We start from the raw sequence: 19645 nt of genomic DNA, 5'->3' as shown, positions 1-19645 counted from the left end.
CTATCAGCAGGCAGAATCCAGCTCCATCTGTCAAATTGATCCATAGTCACCTTCTACGTATCTTTTACCATTCCGCTATGCTCTCTCCCAATGTCTTTACAATGACATATAGTTGGAACATTTACAGGACTATGTTCTTACTTTAATGGTAATTAATGTTCACATTTTTTCCATCTATTTTAACTAGCACTTCTAATGCTAGGTTCCTTACTGCGACACCTCAGCCTAATGTTCCCTATGACATTGTCAGATACCTCTCAAACTAGACTGCCTGCAACCAACACCTCACTCTATATCTCACTCAACATTGCTCAGGTTGGTGTATCAGCAGAGCACAGGATAAACTATGTCCTCATTACATTCATTAGTGCCAACCTTCTTTATTATCTCCACTTGAACTATTACTGCAGAACATCTCCACTGTTAAGAGTTTATAACACCACCGTTTTACTGAACCATCTTAAGAAAGTGAAATAACACTGGAAAATGGAGTATTAAAGCAGTTGCTTGTCATAGAATGTGTATAAACTCTCAAATATACCAAATTATTAAAAACATATTTGTGTACAAAACATGACAAAAATGTCTCCTAGTGGTTGTCACTGGACCAGTTCTCCTTTATCCTAAAACTTTGTTGCATTAATGTTGTGCAATGACAGACTTGATCACAAATCAATTCTGTACAGATTACACATTTAATAAATCAACAAATGGTCCTAAGACCTCAGTAAATGAGATTAATTATGCCCTTGTCTAAGGAGAATCAATAATTTATGTTGGTTTCTAAAATTAACATTTTTTCTGATTTCTTGCCAGAGTATTGCTGTTCATGATTATGCTAGTTGAACAACTGTTTTGAAGCTATTTCTCCAGCCTATCTTTGATCCTGCCATATTATCTATCCTGAGAGGACCATCATAGTTTATTTCCCAAAGGTGATTTTTGATTAACTTCATGTCCCTAATGTTATACTAAAAGGTCAAATCTGACTATTGTTTTTCACTGCTTTTTTAAAAAATATAACAATAATAGAGTGCAATATTTAAACTAGATCTTTATTAAAATATCAAAGTAATACAATCCTGTTAGACTAGACACGCGTTGACATTTATGTGGATATGCCAGTTCTAATCACAATAGTTCATAATATGTTCCCAAACTGCATTGAACTGGTAATATTTTAAGCTGACTTATTCTTACATTTATAAATCTTTACTTTGTTTTCGTATAAAGCCGAGAATTATTTATTTCAGTTTTTGTTGCTAACTTTCCAAAATGTTGTTGCTTCTCGCCAGATCAATCAAAGGTGTTTTAAATGATACATAACTGATGCAATCGAAGAAGAGAACTTATGTATTTGAATGTTTGTCAATCAAATTTCAGACTGGTAACTATATCCAGAAACGAAAGAGGCCAGTGCTTAGTTCCCCAAAGGGCACGACCTTGAATCATTGCCCAATTTGGAAAAGTTGCAACAACTGCAACTTTTTGATTCCTGGTCATAAAAAGGCACTTAACAATTCACATGGGTGGAAAGAATGCCATAAAATTTTTGCCTTTATCTCCAGGATATAGCCATCAACTCCACGGAGATCATATTTAGAAAAAATCAGTAGACTTGCAGTTGAACTGAAGTTGTAGTATGGCCATCTTTGCAATGGGGGAGATTGCCAAAAGTATCATTAGTAGCAGTGCCGGAGTTTCAAAATCGTAATTTGAAATTTTTATAATATTGATTATAAGTAACAATGTACATTGCTAAATTCATTCAGATGGACAACAAAGTGTATCATTTAAATTCAAGAACCATAAAATTTCATTATTTGTTAATTTGTAATCAATAATAGGAACAATTTTCATAAATGTAAGGAATTTCTTAAGAAACATTATCATGAACTCAGATTAGTTCCATCTGCTGAACATTGGGAATATTATACAGGACCTGACGTTTATCGTCTTCTATCCATTCATATAATGAAAAAAAATTGAACCTTTTGGGACCCTGAAATTCATGCGTTATGCATGCTTATTCCATCAACTTCTCAAAGGCAAATTGAAGGTAAGTGAGGTAACGTGTAACTCACAGCATTAAGTTGTTTCTTACAAAATCAGGTAAATTGACAGACCAGTGATTATGATGGCTTTACTTATTCACTTGATAAAAACTCAGTCATCTCCCAGTTACAAAATGTAAACTTTTTTTTAGATTTTATATAGGAACAAGATTGTCCCTCCAGCTTGTTCTGTCATTTAATCAGTTTAAAGGATTTGGTATCTTGATTGCAACTACATGCATTTGTTGGTACCCCATAGTATCTCTGCTGAGCAAAAATCTATTGATTTCAGTTTTCCAGGGGCAGGCAAAGTAGTTGTTGTTGTTGTTGTGACTGTGTGACAGAGGCAGGCCCACCACTCTGCAAATTGGAGCTGAGCACAGGAGCTGATGGGTGCCTACGTGGTCTAGTCTAAAGGCCTGGTTCTGTGGTATTCCATTGTAACTGTTTCGTTAAATATTATGACGTCTAGGGCTCATGTCTCAACTCCTTCAGACAGTCACCAGTAGTCTATGTTCACTGAATGCCAATATATACTCCTAACCTACACCATGGATCATTATTGCCCCTATACCAATTTAGTGTCAACTTATGCTAAGTTATAAGCATCCTTGTGGCTTCTTATAGCCAATATGTCAACCTACTTCCATCTCTAGCCATTTCATGAACCCTGCACACCATCCTTTACCTTACACCCTCCATGCCAACTCATCCAACATCTACCATATGTAGATCTCAGGACCATGCGGGGATAAAACAAAATAAGGTCCAAATATTCGTGACAGTTTAGACTATATGAAAAAGATATACATTCATGAAAGCTCATTCAATGTACCTATATCTACTCAAGCCCATAATCCTTTATAAAAGCAACTATTTGATAATAAATTGGAACTGTCAATCAATGTGATTTTAAAGTGCCCCACTGTGATAATGTTAAGTTGTAATTACAGCTAAGCAATAACAATGCTGCATTGCTAGCAATCAAACAGCTATTGAAAATGCAAGCACACAAGTTTTTTTTTTCCTATTTTCTCATGGCAGAATATTTAAATAACCTTACCCAACCTTTAGAAACATTGAACATGGCATGGGTTTAAATGAGCCTCCTGAGTTCAGGTTTCCCTCATATGTAAGCCACATCCTGTCCCGTTGCCCTATCAGGATCAGTCAGAAATTGGAATAGGACTTCCAGATCTGGGTTCACATCACCAGCTTGAATAGACAGCGGAGTCTCCATGAAGCCACAAATATCTATGGAGGGGTGGTTAAGTAGAGGGCTGTGGGAGATGTTAAATTTAAAATGATAATGGGAATGAATTAAGATTTATGAGGAAAAGAATGAGTACTGCAATTGGATTTAATTTAGGACATGATATATTATTTAATGTAGAACATATTTTGCATAGTTTTATGAAAGGTGACAGATGGTAGGTTATTAAAAAATACTTTCAAGTAGTCAAGTCTCCAGGTGCTTAAATGAATACATAAAGCTTTTGTCAGCTGAAAGATTGAGATCAAGAAAAATATTGCAAAGGAGAAAACAAGCATCCTTGGGGACAAGTGAATTTGGCGTTTGAAGATCAATTCAGAATTACACAGGAAACCAATATTGTGGTGAGGGTCAGCTTGAGATCATGACTGAGGAGGGACCTACAACTGTTTGGAAGGGAATGATGTTAATAAAAATAAAACTAGGAGAAATGTAAAATCATTGCTTTTTCACTATTCTTTTCACACCATCCAACAAAATGAAACTCCTTTCAGAGGGAAGTCAGAGGCTTAGAACTGAACAAAGTAGAAAGGGAATGTTTAATGTATTAAATCAACCTGTTTAAGAATCTTCTTATACAACTCTGGAAGAGGTGGGACTGGAACCCAGGTTGCCTGGCTCAGAGATAGGGCCCTACCATTACACCCTTAATTGTCTATTGATTACCCACTGCTTAGAGTTATGAAGAGATATTGCCCGAATCCCTAGATAATATGGGGGAAATGGGTTAGATTTGAGAGATATAAATTGAATGGCATATTCTAATTTAACCTGTCATAATGTCTTATATGAGATTTTCCAGTGGTTTTTCAACACTTCTGAGAAATATAGAATACATGATTACAGTCAGACCGCTCGGTCTTTTATATAAAAGCTAAATATAGACTGTAATTACATCCAAGAAGTAAATTTTGGTTTATAAGTTAATTATCAATAAGAATCAATGGGATGGGACACTTCATACACCAGATGAAAAATCTACCACTGGACCAAAACCCACATTTTTTTAAAATTTTCAATTACAATTAAAATTTGAAAGAATGAGGCTGCATATTTGTAAAAGTGCATTTTCAGTCCCAGAAATGTTGTTTGGCAGAATTTTAGAATGGGCAAGTCCAAAGTTTTCCTGTTGAATTCAGTAAATATCAATTGCCTATGTTCACGTTGTTCTATGTTCCGTAATGAAACTCTCATTGCAATTATTGTACAATTTCTGAATGAGCTGGGTAGGGTAGACCTGATTGTTGTTGTTAACTGCATTTAATATGTCTTTGCCAGATGTTTTCTCTTATTCATGGGATACAAGTGCCATTGATTAGCCTAAAAATAATTGTCCGTCACTAACTGCCCTCAAGAAGGTGGTGGTGAGCTGTCGCCTTGAATCCTGCAGTCCATTTAGTGTAGGTAGATCCACAATATCATTAGGAAGTTCCAGGATTTTGATCCAGTGACAGTGAAGGTATGGAAATATGTTTCCAGTCTGGATGGTGAATGGCTTGGAGGGAAAATTGCTGCCAAATTACAACTGAGAAATGTGAATGTTGTTCACCTCCCCTTTCTAAAGTTTTGCACTAAAGTTTGGATCAATTTGATTTCCATATGGAACAAAAAGGTTTAGGTATTTGATTTTTATTTTCATTGTGTATCTAGGTAAAACACGCAGATTTTCTGCCAGAAATATTCACTGGGACTTTGGGGTTACATGCACTCTTTATGGTTAATTTCACAGAATCTTTATAGTCCTTTTGAACAGGAATGTGAAATCTCATATTAAAACTCATCTAAAAGTCATTGTTTCTGACAGCGCAGTTCCCTCTTCTCATGCCGAGGGATACATTATTAGGTACATTTTCAAACCTTCTTATTGAAGCCTGAACTCCTAACCCTCTGATGCACAGCTGAGAACAGATGTTTTCAACAGACTTTGTACAAATGGACTGGGTGTAACCTGAGCTATCAATCTACCAGTTATTGCATGAGTTTTACGGATATTGTGCAGTTAGAAAAATATTCATATTGTTTTCATATCTTGATCCTTGCCAAGTGACACTTAACATCTTTATAAAGTTGTAGGTTTTTTGCATACAGACAACTGCTCCTCAATCATAGCAATGCATAAAAGTTACTAAGAAAAGTTGTACTTTCAATTTGAATATATTATTCTCATTTACATAATTACAAAAGGTGATTCACAAAGCATATTTGTGACCTGCTGAGAGGAATTCTTGGCTAAAGATATATATTCAACTTAGAGTCCCATTACTTGTTTTATTATTCATACTGTGCATTTTTTTACCAAGAAACAAAGGGAAACTTCCAAAGTTTGGAAGCATTACAAAAATAGGGCTGCAAGGTTTATTCCTAAGGGACCATTTAAGTTTCACTGGAACATAAAAGATGTCATCTGAAAGTTTCTGTGGGAGGCCCAATTGATCTTAATGGTTGGACGTCATTCAAAGGCTGTCAGCTCATTCCCTGATCAAAGCAGGCATAAAGACACACCAAGCCACAAGAGCAATTTCTTATTTGTGTTGAACCTTTAACATAATGAAATGTCCTAACGTGTTTCACTGGAGCATTACAAAACCAAGCATGACATAGAGTCACATAAAAAGATATTAGGCAGAAGACCACTAGCCTAGTCAAAGAGACAGGTTTCAATAAGTGCCTTAAAGAAGGAAAGTGTCATAGAGAGGCAGAGAGGTACGGCAGGGGGAGTAATTTCAGAGCTTGGAGCCCAAGCATCTGAAGGCTAGGCCACCAGTGGTTGTAAATGAGCAAGAAGCTGGAAATTAAAGGAGTTCAGTTATCTTGGAGGACTATGGGGATTTTGGAGATTACAGAGATAGAGAGGGACTAGCCCATAGGCAGATTTGAACATGAAGATGAGAATGACCAGAAGCCAACACGAGGAGAAGCATAATAAGGGAAGGGGAACTGGTGCAAGTTAAGATACAGGCAGCTGAGTTGAAGATGACCTCATGTTTATGGGGGATAAAGCATGGAAGTCAAGCCAAGAATGTGTTGGAATGGTTGTCTTGAAATAGTCGGATCTGCTAATAACGCGTGTTCTGAGAACATAAATTGGCTGTAGCGTGATTGACGAATAGGGGAAAGATATTTCTAAAATGCGAACTTGTGTTGGCTATAATGTGATTACATCGGTGCATAGAGGAGTATGTGTTGACATCACAATGGTTTCACGGGCTTTGTTGTGAGTACGTACAATGTTAGCACCAAAAGTGTCTCCATGCTGACATCACGTGATCATTTTGCAAGCTTTATCGTTGTGTGCTCTCTGTGAGATGAGCAGTAAACTTTCTCCCCATCAAGTCATCTTGACAGTTTTTCAATGTAAATTATTAAAATTACTTCTGTTTCATTATTAGATATGAATTAAACATTTATTCAAGCTGTGTTATCCTTTTAAGTTAGGCTTTTGAGAGTATTTTAGCGATTTTGCGTGATTATTTTTGGTCATCTGCCCCAATGCTACTTTTCCCACAGGCCCTGTTATTCCTACAGTGCGATTTTTCTATAATGTGTTGTTGCACAATAACGCAGCTATCACGTTATAGCAGAACTGACAGGCATGATTGAGGGTTTCAGCAGCAGATGAGCTAAGGCAGGGGCAAGGTCAGGTGGTGTTACAGAGATGGAATTAAATGGTCAGAATCCCATCTTCGGATCAAATGTGACTCCAATGCTGTGACAGGACTAGATTAATAATAGATTGTTGCCAGTGAAAATGAAGTTTGGAATGGAAACTGAAAACAATGGCTTCAGTCATCCCAACATTAACTGAGGGTTAGTTGGCTCATTTACCTAACTAACTAGCTTGCAATGCCAAATGTACTAATAGCCTGCATTCAATTCCTGCCTCAGCTGAGGTGGCCATTAAGGGCTCTCCCTCTCAACACCTCCCCTCACGTGAGGTGTACTGGCCATCAGGTTAAACCACCATCAGTAATCTCTCTTGAATAAGAGACAGGACTATGGTAGCTTTACTTTTATATTCAATTAAAGATAGGGAGATTTCATTGGATGTAAGGAGGCATTAAGGGAGATGGTCTGGATCTTTGTCAACAAGACAGGTGTCCCAAATAAAGAAAAAAAAATGAGACAGGTAGAGAGAGACCTATTGGAGAATAATTTAAAATTGAAATGCAAGAACCAGAATTGGAGAACAGCAGATGTTTTTGAGGGTTATAGGAATAGAGGGAAGTGCAATACTCAGAAACAGTGAAGGCAGGGAGGGATTTGTGAATAAAAATGAGAATTTCAAGGACAGATGATTGTTAAGAAGGGTGAATTAAAGCTTCTTATAGTAGGATTTGTTGGATGGTTTAAATGGAGATTATGTGGGAGAATTTTTGAACCTGAGCTTCTAACCAGAGAAACGTCACTGACCTATACTACTGCCACCTTCGAAAGTCGGCCATGTTTTGAGCCAATCAGAAAATTAAAAGGTCACCAGCAGACTATTTAAGTGATCTGGTCCCTGAGTGGTTGTGCAGTCATGTCTTTTGCTCAGCAGTTCTAAAAGACAGTGGCTAAACACAGAAATGGACACACTATGAGCTGAAATAGGCCACTCAGCCCCTTCAGTCTACTCCCCATTCAATAAGATTCCAGCTAATCTATTTGTGTTTTGAATTCAATCTTTACATTTACACCTGTTAACCTTTGATTCCTGTACCTATCAAGAGTACATCCAGCACCACTTTAAAGTGGTCACTACATCACTTCCACTAAAGCAGGGAGTTCCAAAATCCAAAAGCCTCACTGTTGCTTATTATGGTCATCTCCTTCAATTCTACAATCCTGAGATATCTGCACTGCTTCAATACTGACCTCTATGCATCTCTAGTTCTTCTCCCTCTGTGAGGAAACAAAACTCCTCATTTCCAAACTTTAAAAGTAGGGAATGTCTTTTCACATCCATCTTTACAAGATTCTTCAGGATCTTATGCACTTCAATTAAGACATCCCTCACTCTTCTAAACTATGATAGAAGCAATTCCACCCTATCCAAACTATCCTTATAAGAAAACTCACTCATTCCAGGCATCAGCTAGGAAACATCCTCTAAACTGCCTCTAGCACATTTACATATTTCGAAGGAGACCAAAACTGCACACTGTATTTGACATATGGTCTAATCAATACCCAGTGTAACTGAAACATAACATCTTTACTTTTAAAACCAAAACAGAAATTGCTGGAGAAACTCAGCCAGTGTGGCAGCATCTGAGGAGAGAAAGCAGAGTTAACATTTCAAATCCACTGAACCTTCTTTAGAACTGCTGTGTTTCTCCAGCAGTTTCTGTTTTTGTTTCAGATTTACAGCAATCACAGATCATAGTTTCAGTTTATCCTTACTTTTATGTTCAATTCCTCTCATAATAAAGACTGATAATCCATTAGTCCTCTTAATTATTTTATGTACCTGCCTACAAACGTCTTTTGGCTCATACAGCAGAACACTGTGCACCTCAGAATGCTGCAGTCTTTCTGCACTGCCAAAAATATGCTCACCAGAGGACCAGGGTCACGGAGAAACCCATTCTAGATGGAGGTGATAATGAAAGATGGGATGAGGTCAATGAGATGATAAGTGTGGAAGGGTCTGCAACAAGAGCATGGGGACAGATCTCAGCAGACTCTTCTTCCTTCCTGGCACCATGTATGTCAGATATGGGGCTTTCAAACAAGAGATTCCCCTATTCCACAAAACCACAATCAATCCACACAATTTTACATGTCATGCTCTACTCATGTGCTGCAGGCCCACCCAGTGACAGTATGAAGAGACCCTAAAATAGGAACAAGTTGTCCACTCAATTGGTGGCATGGGAAAGCTGTTATTGCCTTCCTGTCACAGACATAATTGAAGCAGAGGAAGGAAGGTGGTGGGGGTCAACACACATCACATCTTGATTTGATTCAATCCCCTCCCTGATTCGAAACGTCAAAAGAGAAGAGAGCAAAATATCCTTTTGTTTGTGATTTTTGATTATTTTTCTTCTCTCTCATTTTAACCAGGCGTTCAGTCAGATTTTGCAAAAAGAAATTGGTAAAGCTTTAAGCACTGATTAGTAGTTATGCTCAAAATGAAGAGCAACTCTGATTAAACACTACATGTTGCAGTTTGAGTTTCTCTGCTTCTTGAAAAGCTTCCCAAAAATGACATTTCATACCTGACTCACCAGTCAAGTACATTAAATTTCAAGAAGCTGATGTATGTAACTCAGTGAGATGAAATTAACTTCTGAAAAAAAGGTCAGGGCTTGACCTTTCTAGTCTTGAGTACCTTTTAGAAGTGCTGCAAGTTTTAGTTGCTGTTAAGCAAGCTCTCCAATGCTGAAAAAAATGGAGTATGGAGTTGCATTCTTTCAAGTTTAATTATTAGGGATATTAATACATAAAGTCCTCATTCTTACTTTTTCAATCTGGTAAGTTAAGGAGACAGAGATTTTTTTAACCCTGCCCTCATAAGACCCCAATAGTCCATGCGGAACATATGTGCTTTTTGAAAGGTTGGCTCACTACTTTCTGTGCAAATGCTCTCTGAAAATCTATGGATAAAGACAAGTTCAACCAACGCCATCATGGAAGCTATTGTTCAATGAACTCAATTTATTTCGTAGATAGTAGGAACTGCAGATGCTGGAGAATCTGAGATAACAAGATGTAGAGCTGGGTGAACACAGCAGGCTAAGCAGCATCAGAGGAGCAGGAAAGCTGATGTTTTGGGCCTAGACACTTCAGAAAATTTTCAGAAAACATTAGATTTCCTGCTCCTCTGATGCTGCTTGGCCTGCTGTGTTCATCCAGCTCTACACTTTGTTATCTCAATTTATTTCATGTTGAGTTAAAGGAATAAAGCAAAGGCTATGGATTGTAATAGCATCTCATCCGGTAGTGCTGAAATCCTTTTACTCCAGAGCTGGCTGTGCTTCTAGTTAAGCTGTTCCAGTGTAGCTACTCATGGACACTGACTGAACTGTCAAGAAAATTGTCCAGATATATCCTGGCCACATACAATAGCAGAAATCCAATGTAGCCAATTACTGCCTCCATCATTCTACTCTCAACTGGCAGCTAAGGGATTTGTATTGTTTACAGTGCAATCAAGTGGCATTTGCTCAGCAACCATTTCTGACGAAGGGTCTCGGCCCAAAACGTTAGCCTTCCTGCTCCTATGATGCTGCTTAGCCTGCTGTGTTCATCCAGCTCTACGACTTGTTAACTGTACATTAAATCTCAATTTCCTCCAGGTCTCTCGGCCCATATTTGGATGAAGGCTGAAAAGACTGCAATTCCACAGATGAGCTGACAGTAGTTGTCCTTGACCTTAATCATTTGACCAAATGTGGCCTCAATGAATCTGACAAAATCTAAGTCTTTGGGAATCAGGGAAGGTTCTTTGCAGCCTGTTAGTCACACTTAGCAGAAAGGAAGCTAGTTGTAGCTGTTGAAATAATTCAGTTGGAAGCAGTTTAGAGAAGTTTCACGCAATTCATTTTCTGGATCGAAGATCTTGTCTTTACAGGAAAATAGAACAGTCTAGGCCTACATCAATTGGAGTTCAGAAAAATAAAAAATGTGATCCTATTGAAACATACAAAACCTTGGAGGGACTTAACATGATCGATTCTAGAGGGTGTTTCCCCTTGCAGGAGAGAGTAGACCTAAGGGACACAGTCTAAGAATATGAGATAATGGGAACTGCAGATGCTGGAGAATCTGATATCTGAAGATCTCATATTCTTAGATAACAAAGTGTGGAGCTGGATGAACACAGCAGGCCTAGTAGCATCTTAGGAGCACAAAAGTTTCGGGCCTAGACCCTTCATTGTCAGCTTTTGTGCTCCTAAGATGCTGCTTGGCTTGCTGTGTTCATCCAGCTCCACACTTTGTTATCTAAGAATATGAGATCTTGCTTTTACAATGTAAGTGAGAAAAGAACAAAGAACAAAGAAAATTACAGCACAGGAACAGGCCCTTTGTCCTTCAAGCCTGCGCCGATCGAGATCCTCTGTCTAAACCTGTCAACTATTTTCTAAGGGTCTGTATCCCTTTGCTCCCTGTCCATCCCTGTAACTGTCCAGAAACACCTTAAAAGACACTATCTTCCCTCAGAGAGTCATCAGAAAATTTGCTTCCCAGAAGATAATAGAGGCTGGATCCTTGAATTTTATCAAACCTAAATTGCATAGAATATTGAAAGATAAAGGAGTCAAGAATTGTGGAAGGACAGACAGGAAAGTAGAATTGAAATTACATCCAGATCAGCCATAATATTACTAATGGAACAGGAGGCTTAAAGGGCCAAAAGGCCTACTCCCACTCCAAGATCTTATGTTCCTGCATCACTCATGAAGTTCTTCAGGGTTGTATCCTAGGTCCAACCATATTCAGCTTCTTCATCAATGATCTTCCGTTGATGATAAGTTCAGAAATAGCAATGTTTGCTGATGATTATACTAAATTCTTTTGTTTTTCCTCACCATGCCTCAGATATTGAAGCGGTGTTCATATGCAGCAAGATGTAAACAATATTCATGCTCGTGATGTTAAGTGGCAAGTATTTATTTGCACCACATTGTTAGGCAGTGACATTCTTCGTAAAGAAAATCTAGCCATATCAACGAGTCATAAAATAGCATCATCATCAGTGAATATTTCACTATGAACAATATTATGGCGTCACTATTAATCAGAAACTTTAATGGACAAGCCATATAAATGCTGTGGCACAAGTAGTTCAGAGGGTGGGAATTCTGTAGCAAGCAGCTCACCTCCTAACTCCACAAATCCAGACCACCATGAAGGCAACACGATTCAGGAGTGCGATAGAATACTCCCCACTTGCCCTAATGAGTGCTGCTCTAACAATATTCAAGGAGCTTGATACCATGCAGGTCAAAGTAGCCACTTTATTAATACCCCATCCAAAATATTGCATGTTTATTCTTTCCACTCACAATGTACAATGGTAGCAGTGTGTAGTAAGACACAACATAGTTAAAACTCCTTTGACAGCACTTCTAATCTATGATATCTAGAGTTTAGAAGAGTAAGGTAATGGAAACATAGCCACCTGCGGTTTCCCAGAACATCCTGACTTGGAAATATATCACTATGTCTCCATTGTTCATGGATCAAAATCCTGAAGCTCCCTCTCTAAAAGTACTATAGGCATATGAACACTTGGACAGCATCTATAGTTCAATAAGGTGTCTCACTACTACATCTTCAAGGGCAATTGGGAGGGTAATAAATATTAAGCTTGCCAGTGTTACCCACACCCCATAAACAAAGAAAGAATTTCCCTTCTGAAAATAAAATTAGGCCCATGCAGTATTGATTTTTTTTGTCATTATCAAATATTTATCACTGGATATTTGAATTTTCAATTATCTGAATACTTTTCCAGACTGAGTTTAAACTTTAGAGGAGAAAATCAGAGTTGAAATGCATTTGCCGAATTACTTGTCAGTAGAATAATATTTTAAAGGGAGAATAATCATTGAATGCTGTAAGGTACTTACAAAAAATAGATTATGTATGGAAAAAATATTGCAAAGTATTTAAAAATAAAGGATCTGTTTTCAAGGATTATGCAAGGTCATATAATGCAAAAGCGATTGTTATTTGAGAGTAGCTATTGCAAACAGGAGGAGCCAGTTTATGACAGAATCAATGAAAATGTTTCAGCTCCAGATATTTTATAGGTCAGATATTTTATAGTTTGGAACACAGCATTCAGGATGAATTTGACAGTGTGTGTGAACAAAACTTCATTTTCACCAGCCCATGGTCTATTAATTTCAGCATCTGCTTAAACCAGCATACAATCTAGCTGAAATAATATTGGAGATCGAAATTATTGCACAGATTCCAGGGCACAAGTACTGGCGATCTCTGATATTGATCACATCCACGCTTGTGGAGTCAACAGGAAAATGCTCATGTGCACAGAACAGGCAGGTGCCTATACCCCACAGGGGTATTTCAACCATCCTCTTAGGCCTTGTCCGACGTGCCAGCCCAAGGGATGAATCAGTTTTAAAACTCCCCAGAGAAAACATGTCTCGCCCTTTCAGTCATCGGTTTTAAATAGCCAAAGTATGATCCAAAATTTGTTCAATCTCAACTCCTAGTACTGATCTGGGCCAAAAGATGGGCACCTCATGCAACCTTAGTACATTTGCATGCCCAGTCTCACCAGAATACCTCTGAAAATCAAGTACCCAGAAATGCCTGGTGTTCAAACATCACACTCTCCCAGTGGTCCTGTCCTCCATCAATGGTCTTTTAAGGGATGGATGGAGAATCTGTCCAAAAAAAGGACCGATGGAAATCTAAACATTAAGCTCAGCCCTTAAATCCATCCTTTCTGTTGAACTTCAGGTGGAGTTACTGCAAATACATGCTGAAGGGCTGAAGTGTTTTCACCACAAAAATAAAATGTATCTATCAGCAGCAGAACAAGGAACAGAGACGCAAAGGTTTTCACTGCAACCTGTTCATGGTCCTAAAGAATAGTATGATGTGATTTTGTCTCCAAGAGTATGTGACAGTATTTGTGTTATTCTTTGTAACATAAGAAACTACATGTGGATAGTGTGGTATCAAACATTCCAACAGGCACGTATTACAGCTAGCTTTTATGTACAAATAACACATTCCACAGTTAATAAGCATTTGGGCTGATATTAACTCGTCGATTGCATCTTTCTTATGATGCCATGTTTCAATTGATCCTGACGTAAGATGGAGTCTGAGACCTTATACCCTCAAGTCACGTGCAATGATACAATGAAATGGATCCCAACGTTGTAACAATGGGACACAAAACAACACTGTACAAACTCAAAACTGATAAACCTTGTATACATTCTCCAGATTCTGCATATCCCATTTCAGATCCCAGCATTTTCATTTTATTTAGACCATATGTCATAGGAGCAGAAATAAGGCCACTCAGCCCATTGAATCTGCTCCACCATTCAATCATGGCTGATATGTTTCTCAACCCCATTGTCACACTTTCTGCCTGTAACCCTTAATCCCCCTGACAATCAAGAACCTATTTATCTCAGTCTTAAATATCAATGACATGGCCTCCACAGCCTTCTATGGCAGTGAATTCCATAGATTCACCACTCTCTGGCTGAAGAAGTTTCTTGTTATCTCCATTCTAAAAGGTCTTCCCTTTACTCTAAGGCTGTGCCCTCAGGTCCTGGTGTCTCCTACTAATGGAAACATCTTCTCAACATCCACTCTGACCAGGCTATTCAGTATTCTGTAAGTTTCAATTAGATTTCCCCCCCTCATCTTTCTAAAATCCATTGAGTATAGACCCAGAGTCCTCAAACGTTCCTCATATGATAAGCTTTCATTCCTGGCACCATTCTTGCAAACCTCCTCCAAACCCACTCCAGGGACAGTACATCTTTCCTAAGGTATTTCCTAAAACTGCATACAATAGTCCAAATGTGGCCTGACCAGAGCGTTATAGAACTTCAGAAGTACATCCCTGCTTTTATACTCAAGTCCTCTCAAAATAAAAGTTAAAGTTGCATTTGCCTTCCCAACTACTGACTCAACCTGCAAGTTTACCTTGAGGGAATCCTGAACTAAAACTCCGAAGTCTCTTTGCACTTCAGACTTCTGAATTTTCTCCCCATTTAGAAAATAGCCCATGCTTCTATTCTTCTCACCAAAATGTATGACCTCACACTTTCCCACATTGTACTGTATCTGCCACTTCTTTGCCCACTCTCCTAACCTGTCCAAATCCTTCTGCAGCCTTCCCGCATCCTCAATACTACCTGTACCTCTACATATCTTTGTATCATCTGCAAATCTAGCCAGAATGCCCTCAGTTCCTTCATCTAGATCATATGTGCATAAAGTAAAAAAGTTGTGGCCCCAACACTGACTCTTGTGGAACACCACTTGAAGGCTGCCATCCTTCGTAACTATATCTGCATTTAGAGATAACAACAGTGATTTATGATTTAACAACATACTGTGGGGTTCCATTTTATATTTGGGAAAAAAGTTCTCAGCTGCCGTATGGTTTCTGGTAAATGTGCATAAGTTTCTTGAAACAACTGATTCCCAACATAATGTCATATACGTATGACAAAAATCATTTCACTTACTAACCATTTAATGATTTGTGCAGGTCATTCTGACACCAGCAAATGAGGACACTATCATAAAGTCCCTGCAACATCAACTCAGCTTGTTCCAGTCCCTCACATTTTTCACCATAGTCATTATATTTTTTGTATTCCCTTTGTACTCCACAAATGAATCCATTTCTAGAACACTGTCAGGCAGTGCATTACAGATCTTCTCCCAATGTTGCCTTTGCATTTTTTTCGGCATTTCCCTTAAAATGGTGTCTTCTATTTCCCAACTATTTCACCAATGAAAATAATTTGTCCCTATTTTCTCTATCCAGTGCCTTATGATTTTAACCACCTCTGCGAAATCTCTACTGAATCTTCTCTACTCTGAACAGAATAGGCTAAGTTTTTACTTCTATGCATGTAACTGGAATGTCTCATACATGAGATTACTCTCATAAGTATTTCTAATACACACTACAGTGTCATCACATTCTTTCTATGAGTGTAGTGCCCAATAATCAGACTCAATATTCCTGTTGAGATAGAACCACGTTCTATAAAGTTACAATTTTGATGCTGGCAGGAGAAGTTCAGGAGTAGAGGAGAGCCTGAAAGGTCATTCTGTTTGAATCTCAGGCATCTCTCTGAATGATCCCTTTCCACATCAGGCATATCCAACAATCAGCTGAGGCCTGCCCCCGACAGCATTACATCATTCTCTAGCCAATCCATCAAGATTCCCACTACACATCCTCAGAATCAACAGCCACACCTCCCCTCCCTGCTGAGAGACCTTCAGGATTTATCTAATCATGAACTCTGGGGCTTAGAATCTGGGAATTGACTGTAGTCCCAAACCTGGCCATTACTGCCACTAGCACTGATGGAAATACTGAGCTGCCAGCCACTCTGAGGGGAACTTCAGCTAATAAATGCTTCACCAAGCATCAAGTTGCTAGTGGCAGACAGGGAAATCCCACTATCCAAAAGATCCTACCCTACGCCTGTACTTCGAAAGCTCAGGATCCCATATGTCTTATTGACCATTTTCTCAATGTATCCTTCTATCTTTAATGATTTGAGCATATATGCTCTATTCCTCACCACTTTAAGATTATATCCTTTGTATTGTATTGCCACTCATCATTCAGTCCACTGTACTGATTCACATTTCTCTGCATTATATCTCACTAACCACATCTCTGCTCGTACCAGTCGCCTGACTCTTGAAGCTGCTCACTATCCTCCTCACAGTTCAGAAGAAATCCAAGGATTGCATCATCTACAAAATTTTGAAATTGTGCCTGGCATACCCAAGTAGATCCAGAAGAGCAGTTTGAGAACCAATACTTGGGGAACACCACACTACGCATCCCTCCAGTCCACCACTGTTTCCTGTTATTCAGACAACTTTCTATCCATACTGTTATTGTCCATGAAGATTGACTTTACAAACAAGTCTATCATGTGGTATTTATCAAGCGCCTTTTGGAAGTCCATGTACATCATGTCAATTGCATTACTCTCATCAACCATCACTGCTATCATAAACTCATGTAAGTTACTTGAACATGGTTTCATTTTTTTGTTAAAGGACAAAGATTTTTCATGTATAGGCTCTGACTAATAATTGGAGAAAAATATTCATTTAAATCATCTTTTTGTGCTCTGGTGAAAGAACATGTTGTGGTCTACTAAAGCTATACAACATTACACTTTATAACAATAAATTTTAGTTAATGGAAAATCAACAAAACTGCTGCAATTGAGAATTGGTCAAATACTAATAAGTGACCAGGTGTGCATTAATGGGTGACTTACATTTAGCAGTGAGACTGAAACAGGAAATGTGCTGACTATGTACTGACTTAATAAAGTGCCTTCATCACTAATTAATGTAGACTTTTGAATGATCCACTGCCTGGTCAAAGATAATACAATCGAGTGTAAAGTTAATAATATGCAGCCAGTGTGGTATGAACTCAATTTTTGACATACCTTGAAGATAGCGGAGAAATTCAACATTGCACATATAATGAATTTAGAGTTGCTAATGCAACAAACTTAAAAACAATTAATGCAAAAGCTCCATTTGTTCCAAATTTAAAGCATTTATAGATTTTTTTTCCTTGTATTTGCCCAGTTCAATTAATTTCTGATTTTATTCAATATATTTTCTGAGAAGTGCAATTTTAAGTTTACATTACATTTCTAACTGCACTGTGATAATCCAAACATGAACGAACCTGAATCAAGTTTTAAACTGAATTAATCTAAATTAAAAACCAAGATACAGATTAGGAATCAACAATTAACATATGATCACCTAAAATTTTGAAATAGTGTCCTTAAACTCAAACAAAAACTTATTAACATAACGTTCCATTTCCTATATCATTGTTATAACAGTGATAAAATTAGATTTTTAACTTTGTGCAATGAAATCAGGAAGGACATTTTCACATAAATAGTAGTGTTAATCTGAAAGTCTAATCCTAAAAGGTTGTAAACACTGAGACAACTGATGTTTCTCAAGCTGAAATCATTAAAGTTTTTAGATAAATATTTCAAAAGATATGGAACAAAGATGGATAAATTATGCTAAGTGTTGTGACCATCTGTCTATGTTTCTGCTACTACCCTAAAATTCTTCAGAACTAGTGCAATCTTAAGGCAAAAGCCTAACTGAAAGTGGTGGAGGGGTCTAAGATATTCCATAAACAGTTCATCATCAGATTTCTGCAGGGACATGGGAGTGTGGAAATTCTGATGTTACAACAAAAAGACAGAGGAATCAGCAACATGGAACCACTGAAAGGATTACTCACTGGTCCTGCCTCCCTTAACCTGACAATACTGGGTGTTAGTCATATGCTGATGTTCAACAATGGAATTCTGACCTGTAAGGTACTCCAGGCCAGGATCATGCCTTAGAAGATTCAGAAAAGAAACAAGAAATATTTCAGACCATATTGATCTTACTGGACTACAGGAAGCCTGCTAAAGCACTTGACTGCCTGACATGACCCCCAATTCCTATATGAAGTGCTCTTTTATTATAGGTTTCTCCTTCTCAAGTGCTTGCTGCATTGGCAGTTCCTTGGCAAGATATTGTGGCTCAAGAAATACTATTGGTCATCTGCAGTGGTTTGATCCAATTTGCCTTCTGCTATTGGGTTGATTTAGTTCAGCATATTGCAATTGTATAACATTGTCAAGGAAGGTAGGTTCTCAACAGGAAGCAAACCAAATCAAGTGTGGAGCTGGATGAACACAGCGGGCCAAGCAGCATCTTAGGAGCACAAAAGCTGATGTTTCAGGCCTTGACCCTTCATCAGAAAACACCCAAGGGTCACAAAAGTAAAGCAAGGAAGCCCTCACTCCCTCAGAAATTATTCTGCTCAGTCTGCCTGTGGGAGCAGCCTCCAAATATTGAACTATATAAGCCATCACAGCTACTAAATTCTGACTTCAAGTTTTCAACACCATCTCTGCAGAAAGGGAATATTCAAATATGTAACAGATCTTCAACAATCCTAGGAGACTGGTTTTACTTTCGTCTTTATACGTATCTTTTATTCTTGCCTATTTTCAATCTCTTTCTTTGTATTTACTACCTAACAAACTTATAACTTTTACTTAAAAAACATTTAGCAGTATCTGTGTAAAAAGCTAAACTTTGATCTTGTTTAAAGCATAAAGTTATGTTGTCAATTATTTTTAAATGAAAACATCCAAAAGCAAAAAAGCAGTTATAAATTAATGCTACAAAAATGCAATCCACAGACCACTGAGAATATGCGAAATGTGTTTGTTACACATCCACATGACCTAGAAAAAAGGAAGAAAGCTAAGAGTTGGTATATAGTTTTATTAGGACAACAGGTCAGAAACAATGCACTCCAAGAGAAACAGGATGTTAGTGATTCTGAACTCTTCCTGAAAGTACAGTTGGGCAGGAGCCATGCTCTGAATGAAAGAGTTAGGAGTGAAAGATGCTAACATATTCTGCTGTGCCAGCCTTTCAACCGCATTACCACAGATGCTGTAATTTTTTAAAAAATTAATTCATAAAATGCTGATGTCTGTTGGCTTGGCCAGCATTTATTACCCATTGTTAACTGCCCAGAAGACAGTTAAGAGTCAACCACATTGCTGTAACTCTG

This window comes from Stegostoma tigrinum, chromosome 3, assembly GCF_030684315.1.
Source record: "Stegostoma tigrinum isolate sSteTig4 chromosome 3, sSteTig4.hap1, whole genome shotgun sequence".
Classification (NCBI taxonomy): Eukaryota; Metazoa; Chordata; class Chondrichthyes; order Orectolobiformes; family Stegostomatidae; genus Stegostoma; species Stegostoma tigrinum.
This window is presented reverse-complemented; position numbering follows the sequence as displayed.